This window comes from Canis lupus, chromosome 17, assembly GCF_003254725.2.
Source record: "Canis lupus dingo isolate Sandy chromosome 17, ASM325472v2, whole genome shotgun sequence".
Classification (NCBI taxonomy): domain Eukaryota; kingdom Metazoa; phylum Chordata; class Mammalia; order Carnivora; family Canidae; genus Canis; species Canis lupus.
Genome location: NC_064259.1, coordinates 56,696,002 through 56,710,078, shown reverse-complemented (window position 1 = coordinate 56,710,078; position 14,077 = coordinate 56,696,002). Strand labels below are relative to the sequence as shown.

Sequence of the window (14,077 nt, the reverse complement as noted above, 5' to 3'; positions counted from 1 at the left end):
TTTGCAGCACAGTTTTCCTGACACCTGTAACTGGAAAGCATTAGTCACTCACACTCACCAAAGGCAGAGTTAACTTACTTGGATATAATTGCACAGTCTTGTTCAAGTTATGTTTCCTAAAAAAAAATATTTCTCCTAAATCACTGTGGGAGTAGCAGGACCACCCATGGTATGTGAAGAGTGACTTTTCATTTTTTATCTAAATACCTTGTTGTTCTAATTCCTTAATAGCAAGGATGTAATTACACTTCTCTTGTATCATCTATAACATGAGTATAGTTTTTTACATTTCCTTTTATTATTTATTTATTGACTTTGATACCCATAAAACGTTGCATTTCTACAATCTTTGTTCTCTCTTCAGCTTTCATTTCCAATTACATGACTCCGTGGGAGATATAATGAAGGGATTAAAATTTATACTTCAAAAAATCTCTTATTCTCTGTGCTTTGTCATACACCGGTTTCAGAATTCAGCTGCCAGCCTTAGGCCTTCTTGGGATTAGGACAAGACTCTAGTTACATCAAGAAACATACATGTACACATCACAGAAAATCTCAACTAAGGTAAATCCACAGACCTGGGAGTGTTTTCGTAGTTTTATCCAAGGACATCTTCTTGAGTGAGGATAGAAACAATTTATGTTTCATCACAACTTATGTTTCATCACTTGTGTTGAGAGTATTGGTGGAAATCTGAGTTAAATGGCACTGAAACTCTGATTAACTCCTGGGGTGTTTTATGTCTCTGTGGATTGCGGCCTGGGGCAGCTGACTCTGCCCTCCTGGCTCTTACTTTGTCACCATACTCATGTCACTGAAACCCTAAGGCTCCGTTTCCTCATCTGCATGGAGATTAATATCTATGAAGTCTACCTCATAGGGTCACTTGAAGTTCAGATGAAATAATGAATGTGAAAACATTCTGGTAAATTGGACAATATTGGCTTTTTCTAGGCTATTATTTTGTGAGAGGGAGAGAATGTTGCTTTTTATATATAAATTTATTTTTTATTGGTGTTCAATTTGCCAACATATAGAATAACACCCAGTGCTCATCCCGTCAAGTGCCCCCCTCAGTGCCCGTCACCCAGTCACCCCCAACCCCCACCCACCTCCCCTTCCACCACCCCTAGTTCATCTCCCAGAGTTAGGAGTCTTTCATGTTCTGTCTCCCTGAGAGGGAGAGAATGTTAAATTGCACAAGAAATACTCCAATGAGAATCCCAATTTACAGCATTACTTGGCTTTTCATCAAATGCTCCTTTGAACCCATGATTAAGAATGTATAAGCTAAAAAAAAAAAAAAGAAAGAATGTATAAGCTAGTAGAGTGCTACTGTAAAGAGGAATGACATGGGAATATGTGATTCTAGGTCAAGCCCCCAGCACTGCACCACACTGAGTTGTAAAATCGCTTAACCTCTTTAGTTTCTTTATCTGTAAGATGAGATATTTGGGCAAAAATCTTTATATATTCTACAAGTATTAAAACCATGGTTTCAGACTTCTAAGATACTCAGGATTTGCTGAAATATGCCTAGTGCAAGCTCATGGACCTGTCTTCTTCACTGAGGTATCCTCTGGTATCATATACTAGGCCTGATATATAGTAGGTGCTCCATAAATATATGTTGAACTTAAGAATGACAGTTCAATCAGAGTAGTAACTGACTTGTAAGAGTAATTTCATATTTATTTTAATGCAATTCTATTCCTTTCAACAGAGATGAATGGTTAAACATGTAACTCCATGTAGTTAATAAGTAATACTTTTCTAACACATTAAATGAATCCACAAATCCAAAAACAAATGATTTGAATTTTGACTTGAAAAAAAGTCATCATGTCTTGAAAGGGATATAATATTTAAACTCAGGATTTTCTGGAACTTAGTTCCATTGCCTTGTTTATGTGCTTTCTTCTAGCACTAAACATTAAGATCTATAATAGCTAACTTAATTTCTATTCCTCCCTGTCCCCACCTTCACTCTCTCCTCCTGACCTCATTTGGCCTTCCAAGATGTTCTGCAATGGGTGCCATGCTTGCTTCTGGGCTCTGAGTCCTTGCACTTAGGATTCCTTTGATCCAGAATCACCTCCGTCCTTTCCTCTGTCACCTGGCTAACTCCTACTGCCCCTTTCAGGTATGGCTTGAAACTTTTTCAGAAAATGATTCCTGACCCCTAAGCCTGGGTTAGGTGCCAGTATACCCTGAACGTTTCTCTAATGCAACATGTCTGCATCATATCATTTATCACACTAGATTGTCACTAGACCATTAAAGTGAAGCAGGTAAGTCACAGACACTGGAGTTATGCTGCTGGGCTTCGAAGCCCACTAGTAAGGTGAGATGGCAGGGATGTCTCATACAAACTGCCTTATAAGGTGGGCTGTCCATAGAATTAAATGACTGACAGATTCCTGTATGGAAGAACACAGCTTGACACACAGTATCATATAATGTTTGCTGATTCTGGTTTAAATTTTATTATCCGTTTGGTCAACTCAAGCCCATAAGCTCCTTCAGAGTCAGAGCCATTTTTTATTCACTGTGGTATCCTAGCACTGTAAATGCTCTGCAAATATTTGTTGAATAAGTGTATTTTTCTTTTCTGTTTCATTGAAGCCATATTGGGGAACCCTCTTGCTTGATCAGAGATGATAAACTTACTGATGAAGCCAGAAGGATCAAAGAGAAAAAGGTGATGAGTGGCGCAGGCGGGGAGGGTACCAGCCAAGTCGGCTGGAGGCTTAATACACCCTTATTCAGAAGAGGATACAGTTTTGGTAACACCATTTAAAAAGCTGTGACTAGTGGTAAATTACAGAAAAGTGATTATGGCAATGGAAGTGAACATTGCTGTTGACTGTATGTTTCTTTATGTCTATAAAGAAAATAGAGCAGTTTAACCCCACTTCCTCATTCAACCTATAAGGGCTGAGTTATGTTCTTTCCAGTCTGTCTACCCTTATAGATGCTTTCTTTTCCAGGCTGTCTCATTAACCCAGTGCTGCATCCACTGTCCATACTCTTCCACATGGCTCACAGTGTCATTCAGGGCCTGGCCAAACCTAATTCTCTAGCCTTTGTCACATTGCACGGCTATACTGCCCCACTCTCTCCGCTATGGCACCTCGGTCTTTGTCCTCACTGGAAGTGCTCAGAAAACCTACTTCTCAAAGACTCAGCTGTGGTGTCACCCCTGGGAAAGCGATTTCTGACAATCTCAGTTTCTTCTGTGCCTGGATTCCTTCAGATAAGCAGAGTTATTTCCTTGTATGGTTATTGATCTCCCACCAGATTACCATCAGGACCTATGCTGTCATTTTGGTGTCCCCAACGCTGAGCGCCATGCACAAAAGGTGCAGGTATACACTAACACAGGAATGAATACAAGCATGGGTGGAGAGGGCTGTTGGGTGGGACTTCCTGGCTCTGTCCTTCACACTCCCACACTGAATGTTCTTAAATTCAGACTCTGAGGCTTACTTCTGAATAACTTTGGACTAATATAGCCTCTCAGGGCCTCCTTATTTGTGAAATAGGGATTATTTGTGAATGCTAAATAAATAGATGGTTCCTGGTTTATAATGAATTCCATGTAGATGAACTTATCATCTACAAACAATTGTTTGTTTCTTCTTTCTTAATGTTTATACCTTTGATTTTCTTGTCATGTTGGGTTGGGATAGATTTCCAGTGTCATCTTGAAGGGTAGCACCAATATTGGATATTCTTCTGCTTCTAATCTTAGAGAGGGGGCATCTAAAGTTTCTCTATTTAATCATTTACAGATTTGTTTTAAAAACTTAGTGAACTAAATGTCTTTCTAGTTTTTGGAGTACAGAGGCTGCTGAAGTTTATACCTTGGTCTATATTCACCTGTTTCCTGTGACTCATAATTTATTTTCTTCCTCTCCTGATCCTTAAGGGGTAAGAGTTTCCAGGCTATTTGAAGACCAGCAAGGAAACAAATTCTTGTGCTCAAGCTAGGGGAAACATTTGTAGGAGGTGGACTATTTTAGACCTAGCCCTCAGCTAAATTAATCCCAGCAAAAAACATCCCCTTCTCCTCCCTCTATTTCCTTTGATCAGATGGAAAATACTCTCATTTTCCTCATCTCCGAATTCTCCTCTAGGAAATAAGATAGTCTTTGATATCTGCATATTTTATAGTTTAATGAAGTCTTCATTTTTACACATTATACTTCCATAAAAAGTTTACTGTAAAAGAGTATCTCTAAGAGAAGTTGTTCACATTGAACATTAATGCTCTTCACAGGTGCTTAGAAAATATTTCCTCATTAAGAGCATTCACCAAGTAACTTCTGAATTCCTGCTATAAAAGCTGAGCACTATGCTAGACTCTTGGGACAAAACTATGAATCAGAGAGACACTGACTGTACTCACAGAGTTTCCATGCTACCTGCAGGAGGGAGACAAAACACAGGAAAAAAAAAGTTTATTAAAGTATTTCAAACATGAGGAAAACAAAGGACTGAGATAAAGAAGGGGGGTTTACTGTAAATAGAGTGGTCTGAGAAGGTCTCTATAACAGGTATAGGGTGGGAAGCAGCTATCCACAAAAAGATTGGGACTGGCAGTGGAGAGCTGGCTCTGGGCAGAAGAAGAAGAAAGGCCCCGATGTGGGAATCTTAAGTTTTAGGCCTGAAGAAGCAGCAGTTCAATGTTACCAGAAAACAAAATAAAACAAAACATAAGAACAAAAAATGAAGCTGTGTGTTAACTATTAATAAACAAACCAAGTTACACAATAACTGTAAGGGTTGAAAATATTTTTTTTTTTTTAGTTTATTTATTTTTCAGCAAACATATCACTACAAGGATGAGAACATGGCTGCTCTCTCTCAAATCAGACACTGGCCGATCCTTGTGTTCTGTGTCATTTCAACCCTTGACAGTGGTCAGTTTCCCATACTCCGTCCTAACCAGCCTAGATGATGGAATTGGAGAGCTGGCACTGGCAACAAGTGGTCTCTACTGAGAAAAAGAACACTTCACTAGAATGAAGCTGGACTGTTCTCTTACACCAGACACATAGATACACTCAAAATGGTTAAAAGATCTGAATGTGAAACAAGAATCCATTAAAATCCTAGAGGAGAACACAGGCAACAACCTTTTGGAAGTTGGCCACAGCAACTTCTTCAAGACACATGTATGATGGCATGGGAAACAAAAACAAAAATGAACTATTGAGACTTCATCAAGATAAAAAGCTTCTGCACAGTAAAGGAGACAGTCAACAAAACTAGAAGACAACCTACAGAATGGGAGAAGATATTTACAAATAACATTTGAGATAAAGGGCTAGTATCCAAGATCTATAAAGAACTTATCAAAGTCAACACCCAAGAAACAAACAATCCAGTCATGAAATGAGCAGAAGACATGAACAGACATTTCACCAAAGAGGACATACACATGGCCAACAAGCAGATGAAAAAATGCTCCTCATCACTTGCCATCAGGAAATACAAATCAAAACCACAATGAGATACCACCTCACTCCAGTAAGAATGGCTAAAATTAACAGAACTGAAAACAACAAATGTAAATGAGGATGTGAAGAAAGGGAAACCCTCTTGCACTGTTGGTGAGAATGCAAACTGGTACAGCTACTCTGGAAAACAGTGTGGAGGTTCCTCAAGAAGTTAAAAATAGAGCTACCCTATGACCCAGCAACTGCACTACTGGAGATTTACCCCAAAGATACAGATGCAGTGAAACACCGGGACACCTGCACCCAATGTTTATAGCAGCAATGTCCACAATAGCCAAACTGTGGAAGGAGCCTCGGTGTCCACTGAAAGATGAATGGATAAAGAAGATGTGGTCTATGTATATAATGGAATACTACTCAGTCATCAGAAAGGATGAATACCCACCATTTGCTTTGACATGGATGGAACTGGAGGGTATTATTATACTGAGTGAAATAAGTCAATTGGAGAAACAACCATCATATGGTTTCACTCATATGTAAAATATAAGAAATTGTGAAAGGGACTATAAGGGAAAGGAGGGAAACTGAGTGAGGAAAAATTAGAGAGGAGGACAAACCAGGAGAGACTCCTAATTCTGGGAAACAAAGGGTTGTGGGAGGGGAGGAGGGTCGGAGGATGGGTGACTGGGTGACAGGAACCAAGGAGGGCACAGGATGAGATGAGCACTGAGTGTTATATGTTGGCAAATTGAATTTAAATAAAATATATTTTTTTAAAAGAACACTTCACTGATACTCTGTCCAGGTGAGTTCACCTTTGCCACCTGCTCCCCTCCCTCTTTCCTAAGTATTTTTGCCACAAGAAATACCCCCCCCAAAAAAAAATTCAAAATCTCTGAGTTTAGTTAGAACTAATTCTGCTGAAGTGGGTAGACATCCACTTCAATTAGATTAATAAATAAACACAGTCATGGTTGGGGACGTTTAATAACTGACCAGTACAGGGATAGGTTAGGAACGTCTGAATTTAAGACCTCAGATAAGCTTCTCTCTCTTTCTCTATTTTGATGCCACATTCAGGTTCCAGCCTCTAGCCTCCAGCCTCCAGCCTCCAGCCTCCAGCCTCTAGCCTCCAGCCTCCAGCCTCAGCATCTTGAGATTTATGTAGTCTTTTCAATCAGAAGTTTCAATAGAGAAAGAGGGCTTCTTTAACCTTAGCTTCTGGATCAGTTGCCCGCTCTGAACCAGTCACCAGTCTGTGCCACGTGGGAGAGCTAACCGGCCAACTGGGTTCCAGATCTAGCCCTGGGGCTTCAGGACAAAGAGGGAGAAGTGGGGAAGGTAAAAGGCTCTTCCAGACAAGACTAAAATTGAGAGACGGATAGTTCCTCAGAAGGAAAATTAGGGCATTTGTTATAAGAAGGGAAACACAACCTGAGCCATCCAAAAATAATAGCTCTGCACTGCAGTCCATCTCTTGGCTTCCTTTCTTCCATACACATGATTTTTAAAATGCCCCCACTTAATTGCGTATAATGATTCTATGCATGCATGAAAATGTACTCACCCACACTCCAAAGAGAGAGAACTTTATTTTGGGTCTAGCGCCTAGTCCCTGACCTTTAAGTGATCTTTCTTTCTGTCTGTCTGTCTGTTTATTTACTTGAGAGAGAGAGCATGAGAGAGAGCTCACGGGGGAGAGGGAGAAGCAGATTCCCCACTGAGCAGGTTACCCAATGTGGAACTTGATCCCAGGACCCCGGGATCATGACCCGAACTGAAGGCAGACACTTAACCGACTGAACCACCCAGGTGCCCTAGTTATTTCTGTTCTCTTGGATAGCTCACAGTGAAACTAAAAATCTGATGACTCCCCACACAATTGGTCTAAAGTGGTAGAAGGAAAAATATAGCAACTCCTACTTTGAAGGTAAAGGAAAGGGAAAATAATAACCAGTGAGACTGTCCTATAGGATGCATTAAATTCTGCTAAATAGAAATAGCAAGAATTACCTGCTGTGAAAGGAATTGAGTTGTTGGGCCAACATAGCTGTCTCCATTTTAAATCTCAAGAAATATTCTTACTGATTATTTTCATATGTAACTACAACTTTACTGGGAACTGGGGAGGGTTTTCCATTCTCAGGACTGAGCTGTCCTAGCCACCCACTTGCTCAGCAGTGTTGGAGTTCATCTACATTCTAGACTCTGGCCTGGAGCTTTCTATCTTTTAAGGAAAAACCTTAGGGTTGATTCACTTTCCAGTCTTCAGTTTAATGGCCACCACTCTGACCTCTGCCTAGGGGCAATTGAAAACAACTAACTGGATTGAGGAGGACTGATAGATTGGCCTCTTGATACAAGGCTGTATGCTAGTGGCAAGCTCTTTTAATTAGGGTGACCTGCTTTAGAGCTGTCATTCAGGTGTAATTATTAATAGCACCCCTCCCCACACTCCAAATTGTCCCATTTTGGATGATAAATTATATGGTCACCCTACTTAAAATGGGGTTAATTCTTCCCTTCCTCAGGCAGGGATGGCACAGCAGGAGGAGTTTGATGCAGACCCTGGAGACAGTCTTCCCATGATCAGTTTTTTACCTTCCTGTCTTTGCTATTACTCTGGAAAGGGCAGAGAATTTCATTTTTCCAAACTGGCAAGGATCAATATATCTGACACTTGACCATTTGGGCTTGCTGACTAAAGGCAGAAAGAGTGTTATTTAGCCAAGCTGTAATTTCTTCCTCCCTGCTTCCACAGAGGCCAGTTTCAACATTAGCATGTCTCTTTCTTTAGAATATTTACAAACACTACAAGCAGTCCAAACTTTTTAAAACACAGACATTTGTCAATCAAGACTTCTAAAACTCCACGCTTGAAATGCTGGCACCTGGAGACCTTTCATTCAGTGTTTTAACTGCCAAATCACAAAGATTTCCAATTCTCTAGCCTGGTACAGAGGAATCCTTTCACCTTCCATCCCCTTCCTCAACTTGGCCCGCCCGTCTTCTAGGAGCACATCAAAGGATCAGCACTACAACCCCCAACCCAGCTGTATAGAACTCTCTTGGCTGCAAGAGATGGAACTTAACTCAAAATAGCTTAAGCCCAAAAGGGAATGTTTCAGCTCATCAAGCAAGGAATCTAGGGTTATCTTGCTTTCAGGAGTTCAAACAATATCATAAGGATTTGCTTGTGCATGCGTTCTCCGTCTGACTGTATCTCTCTCTATCTCACCTGCGCCCGCACACACACATGCCCACCTTTCTCAGCTCTGCTTCCTCTACTAACTTATCCTTCGAACAGCAATGGAACAAAGTAATTGGTAAGTGTTGATTATGTGCCCACCACTGAAGCAGAGTCCCTTGCAAAACCATAAGAACTAAGGCAGAAAGGGGATTGTTGCCTCAAAAGTGCTGCTAACCCAAAAAAGAGGAGGATGGATGCCTATGGGGGTAAGAAAACAACAGATGTCCACCTTATGCTTAAAAGCTTAAAACATGTAGGCAAATCTCTCCAGGTTCAATTTTCCACTTGAAAAGTGAGGATGAGTATTCTTAACGTATTCTATCTTAAAGTGAAGGGGGGAAAGGGCAAGAGTAAAATATTCACTTAATCTTTTAAAAGATTTTATTTATTTAACACAGAGGGAGAGAGAGGAAGAGGGAGAAAGCAAGCACAAGCAGGGGGAGGGGCAGAGGGAGACAGCGAAGTGGACCCCCCCACTGAGCAGGAAGCCTGATGCAGGACTTGATCCCAGGACCCCTCCCAGGACCCCTCCCAGGACCCCAGAATCATGACCTGAGCTGAAGGCAGATACTTAACTGACTGAGCCACCAGGTGCCCCAAATATTCAATTAATTAAAAAATTAACCCCACAGGCTGAAACGTTTAGACTTTTCTGAAGTTGCCAGGTGCCTTTGGAACCTGTTGTAAGATTGGAAAACTTGACCATCATCCTTTAACATTGGGGAGCCCTTGTTTCCCTTCCCTCATTTCATACTACCTCCCCTGAGGATGTGAAGGGCTGGGGAGGATGCATGACGTGGGAGAAAGGAATGTCATCTCTGTCTGGTCTCAGACTTTGCCAATCTTAGCTGGGAATGTTCAATATTCATTTCAATCTCAGAATCTTCAGCAATGATATGTAACAAGAATTAGTTAATTCAACAAGAATTTGTTGAATGCCTGATTTCTTTTCCTTTTCCCCTCCTCTGTCTTCACCCTCTGCCTCTCTCCTAGACCTTTCCCATCAGCTTTTAAACATCCCCAAGGAGCTCTCATCTTAAAAACTAAACAAATAAAAAAGTCCACAAACAGAAACCATCTTCCCCTTATACCCCATTTCCTTTCAGTTACCACCCTTTTACAACCAAATGTCACACACTAAGTGAGGGTCCCTATGTACTATTTGCATTTCTTAGCCTCTCTTGTTCCCTCCTCTCACCACTGCTGTCGCACTCCTGATCTTGCTGGAACAAAAAAGTTCATGGAAATAGTACTACCCTCTGAGAATACAAACCTGTGTGTTTGGCTTTGTTAGCACTTAAATATTATGTGGTAATTGTGTGATGTCTGCTGGAGTATGAACTTTTTAAAACTCGGCTCCATGCCCAGCATGGAACCCAGGAGTATGAACTTCTTCATTTTTTTTTTCAAAGATTTATTTATTTATTTATGATAGACAGAGAGAGAGAGGGGGGGGGGCGCAGAGACACAGGAGGAGGGAGAAGCAGGCTCCATGCCGGAAGCCCCACACGGGACTCGATCCCGGGCCAAAGGCAGGCACTAAACTGCTGAGCCACCCAGGGATCCCCAAAGAGTATGAACTTCTTGAGGACTAAGACAGAGCTTACTCAGTAAAATGTCTTAGAGTTGAATGTTAACATTTGTCTACTCCAGGCATGGTGACTAACATGTCATAAGAGTTAAATAGAGCTCAGTATGAAGTCACTAATTAACCTGGTCTGGCAACAAAAGAGAGGAACAGGTTTCATTTGGTACGGGATGGAGGTAAGTGAAATTTTAGGTACCTTGAGCTAACTTAGAAACGTAGGAGGAGAATGAGAGTGTGCTATATTAGCAGGAAGGCAGAAGATAGCTCTGCTGAGGGCATAGCAGGCAATGTTAAATGCTACCCGCAAGTGATTCATCTTTTCACACTGAGCACTATAAGAGGTCACTGGGTTTTTTTTTTTTTAATTTTTATTTATTTATGATAGTTACACACACAGAGAGAGAGAGAGAGGCGCAGAGACACAGGCAGAAGGAGAAGCAGGCTCCATGCACCGGGAGCCTGACGTGGGATTCGATCCCGGGTCTCCAGGATTGCGCCCTGGGCCAAAGGCAGGCGCTAAACCGCTGCGCCACCCAGGGATCCCTAGGTCACTGGGTTTGTCAAAAGATTATCAATTGTCCCTTTTTTTTTCCTTTGTGGTGGTAGAGGGGGACAGAATGTTGCCAGACTGCAAACCCTTAGGAAGCAATAATTTGTAGAGTCTGGCAAATGCAAGGATCATAGCACAATTAATTTAAGTGGACAGTCAACAGGGTGACAGACAGCACGAACTTTGGGAAGGTGATCATACCTGCATGCTTCTCACCATTGCTACACCTTAAATGGATTCAGCCCATCCTATACCTGTGGTTAAGAGTTAAGGGGGGGGGGGGAGAGAGAGAGAGAGAGAGAGAGAGAGAGAGAGAGAAAGAGAGAGAGAGAGAGATCTACAGCAGGAAAGTGGATGCACTTTTCTTAAATGTACACTGAACCTTTCACGTGATTGTTCTAATTCACATGCATTTGAAATTTAAGACGCCAAGTGGATACATAGAGTCACTATTACCTTCTCTCTGATTAATTTTCAAATACATTTTAGAGCATGCTGGAAGTCTTCCTTTCCTAGGTCTGTTCATTACATTCTGATCACTTTCCTTAAGAGAGAACACAGCTTTCTGGCATTAAGTCTCCATGTGGCCCTTCCTTGGTTTTTCCCACGAGGGTCCTGGATATGCAGTTCCAGAATTAGATGGGAATTTGTGGAGGATGCTGAGGACTCCTGATAGGCTGGAAGTGGAGTTCTCTTTTATAGCCGATGCCCTCTGTCCCTAAATCCCCAATACAGATGGCCATACACTGGCCACCGCCTGTTTGTAGGTCCAATGAAACCGAATCCCAAAGGTGATGGGGAGAAAGATAAGCAGAAATTCCAGTATGCTCCTAAGTCAGCAGCACAAGGTGGTTTATTTTTTATTGCTTACGTGTCTTGGAGTTAATTCATGTAACTTGTTTTCAATCTCTTAATTTAATTACTTTTCTTGAAAAGATGCCTGGGACAAGGCCAACATAGTAGGGAGCAATGTCACCGGGTCAGGATCTGGAAACAAGCAGCTCTTATGGTTTTAAGGATGAAGCGCCAAGATCTTAAGGAACCTGAATTCCTGGTGAGCAGTCAAGTTCTTTAATCCGCCCCCAGCGGGATTCCGGCGGCTTAAAAGAAGGGAGGAGAAAGAAAAAGAAAATCTAAAAAAAAAAAAAAAAGAAAAAAAACAACAGAAAAACCAGACAAACAGAAAACCCAAGTCAACTAGAAGCGAACCCACCCCACACTTCCTCCTCTCTGAAGACAAAGGTCGCTCCCACCGCGGAGTCGCCCCGCGCACACCGCCACGGCCCGGCTGCGGGCCCCGGGTAGGGGGCGCGCGGACCCGGGCCGAGCTGCGCCGCCTGGCGGGGCGGGGCGGGGCGGGGCGGAGCGCGGGGCGCGGGGCCCGGGGGCGGGGCGCGGGGCGCGGGGCGCGGCGGCCGGGCCTCTCCCAGCCCCGGGGCGCGCGGGGAAGCGGCGAGCGCGTGTGCTCGCGCGCCGGTCGGGGTCGGGCGGGGGCGGCTCCCGGGCGCCCGCTGCCGTGGTGGCAGGAAGTCCCCGGGAACTACAGATCGAGGCATGCTGGGAACATTCCCCTGCTCCTCCCAGGAAATGTCCTTTGTCCAGCCCTACAGGAAGCCCCAGTGAGGACTCAGCGGGGCAGCCGCCCTCCGCCCGCCGCGGCCGCCGCAGCCGCAGCCGCCGCCGCAGCACAGGGGCAGACGCGCCGCGCGGGGCTCCGGCCGGGGCGCGCGCTGCCCTCGCTCCCTCCGCGCCCGCCGCAGCGCAGGTAGGAGCGAGGCTGCGGCCGGGCTCACAGCCGCCCGGGCCGGGGTTGGTCGGGACCGACCGGAGCGCTGCGGGGATGGGCTGTGCGCCGGGGCGCGGGGGGCGGCGCGGCGGGCCAAGTTGTGCGGCGCTCGCCGGACCGCTGTCCGCTCCCCTGGGCGCGGGGCGCCCTTGCGGCCCCCGAGCCGGCGTGGAGCTCGCCCGGGGTCTGCGGCGAGGGGCGGGGAGGCGGCGGCGGCGGCGGCGGCGGCGGCGCGAGGGCGGAGGCAGAGCTGCGAGGGAGCGGGTGGGACCGTCCCGCCGACCACCGAAGGGGGCATCCGAGACCCTCGGAGGAACGAAGCCCAGGGAGGAGCTTGGAAGAGGCGAGGAGAGACTGGAGGGCTTTGTGTGCAGCTGCGGACAGGGAGCGAGTGTGCGTGCCTCCCGCGCCCGTCGGCGCCCCCGGCCCCACTGGAGGCTGCGGGTGGGGGCGCACGGCCGGCGCGGGGCCTCCTCGTGAAGTGGGTTCCCCCTTTGCTGCGTCCGCTGCCTTCTGGCCGACCCAGCATCAGCGGCTCGGGCTGCCGTCCGCCTGCCGTCAGCCTGGGCAAACGGCACAATACGCCGAGCGGGTGGGGAGGTGGCAGCAGCTCGTCCCCCTGGAGGGGCGCGGTGTAGCCCTGGGGACCCACCAAGCCCAGATGTCCATGTGTGCGGGTGGGTGGGTCGCGGGGCAAAGCTGGTACGTCCACCTAAGGGGAACACTGAATGGAGGCACGGGTGAGGCGCGCGTGTGGGCAGGAGAGGGCGACTCAGGTTGAGGGGGAGCAGCGGCCACGGGGGCGCTGAGTGTACCCAAGGGCCAGGCTTAGGCCGGGCTTCCAGAATCGGGTTACCACTTCCTCTGGGACTTTCCACGATTTTCTCTTTTCCTGACTCTCTACCCCCACCCCCGGTAGTGAATCACCCACCCCTTGCTACAGGAGCGCTAGGCTGGATTCAATTTGGTCACGTTGTGTCCCCGCCTTTATAGCGGACCTGTTCGTCCTTTACCTGTGGGGTGACAGGAATGCGCTGCATCCCCTCTGGCGTTCTCTGTCCCGGGGGGCCCGAGGGTGTGCTGAAGGTGGTTGGATAATGGCTCGCAAGTTAATCGTCTTCTAGGAGCAGTGATGGATGAGTGGGCAACTTCGAACACCGCCCAAGTTTTACTGCTGTATCTGAACTCACTTGCTTAAGGGGTCTCTGTTTCTCCTTTCTCCTCTTCCTCGTCTTTTTTTTTTTTTTAATGCTGTACCCAAATGGTTACCTCCCTCTCTTAAGAAGCCAACATAAGGATATTCATTAATGTGGAATATATTTTACAAACCAAATGAACCTTTAAAAATGCCACTTGAGTGGTGAGGCAGGAGCATCCGAGGTTCATGATAAAAAGGATGTAGGGCACAGAGCCCTGCGCCTTATATAAATGA

General features: G+C 45.3%; 1 protein-coding gene across 1 annotated transcript in view; it reads left to right on the top strand.

Moving 5' to 3' along the window:
- The first annotated feature begins 12,298 nt into the window (after positions 1 to 12,298).
- The window catches only part of ZNF697 (zinc finger protein 697), a 30,733-nt gene continuing 28,954 nt past the window's right edge, over positions 12,299 to 14,077 (top strand). The window contains exon 1 of the mRNA XM_025453365.3: positions 12,299 to 12,624. The gene's annotated coding sequence lies outside the window, so the exon portion shown is untranslated. The remainder of the gene's footprint in view (positions 12,625 to 14,077) is intronic.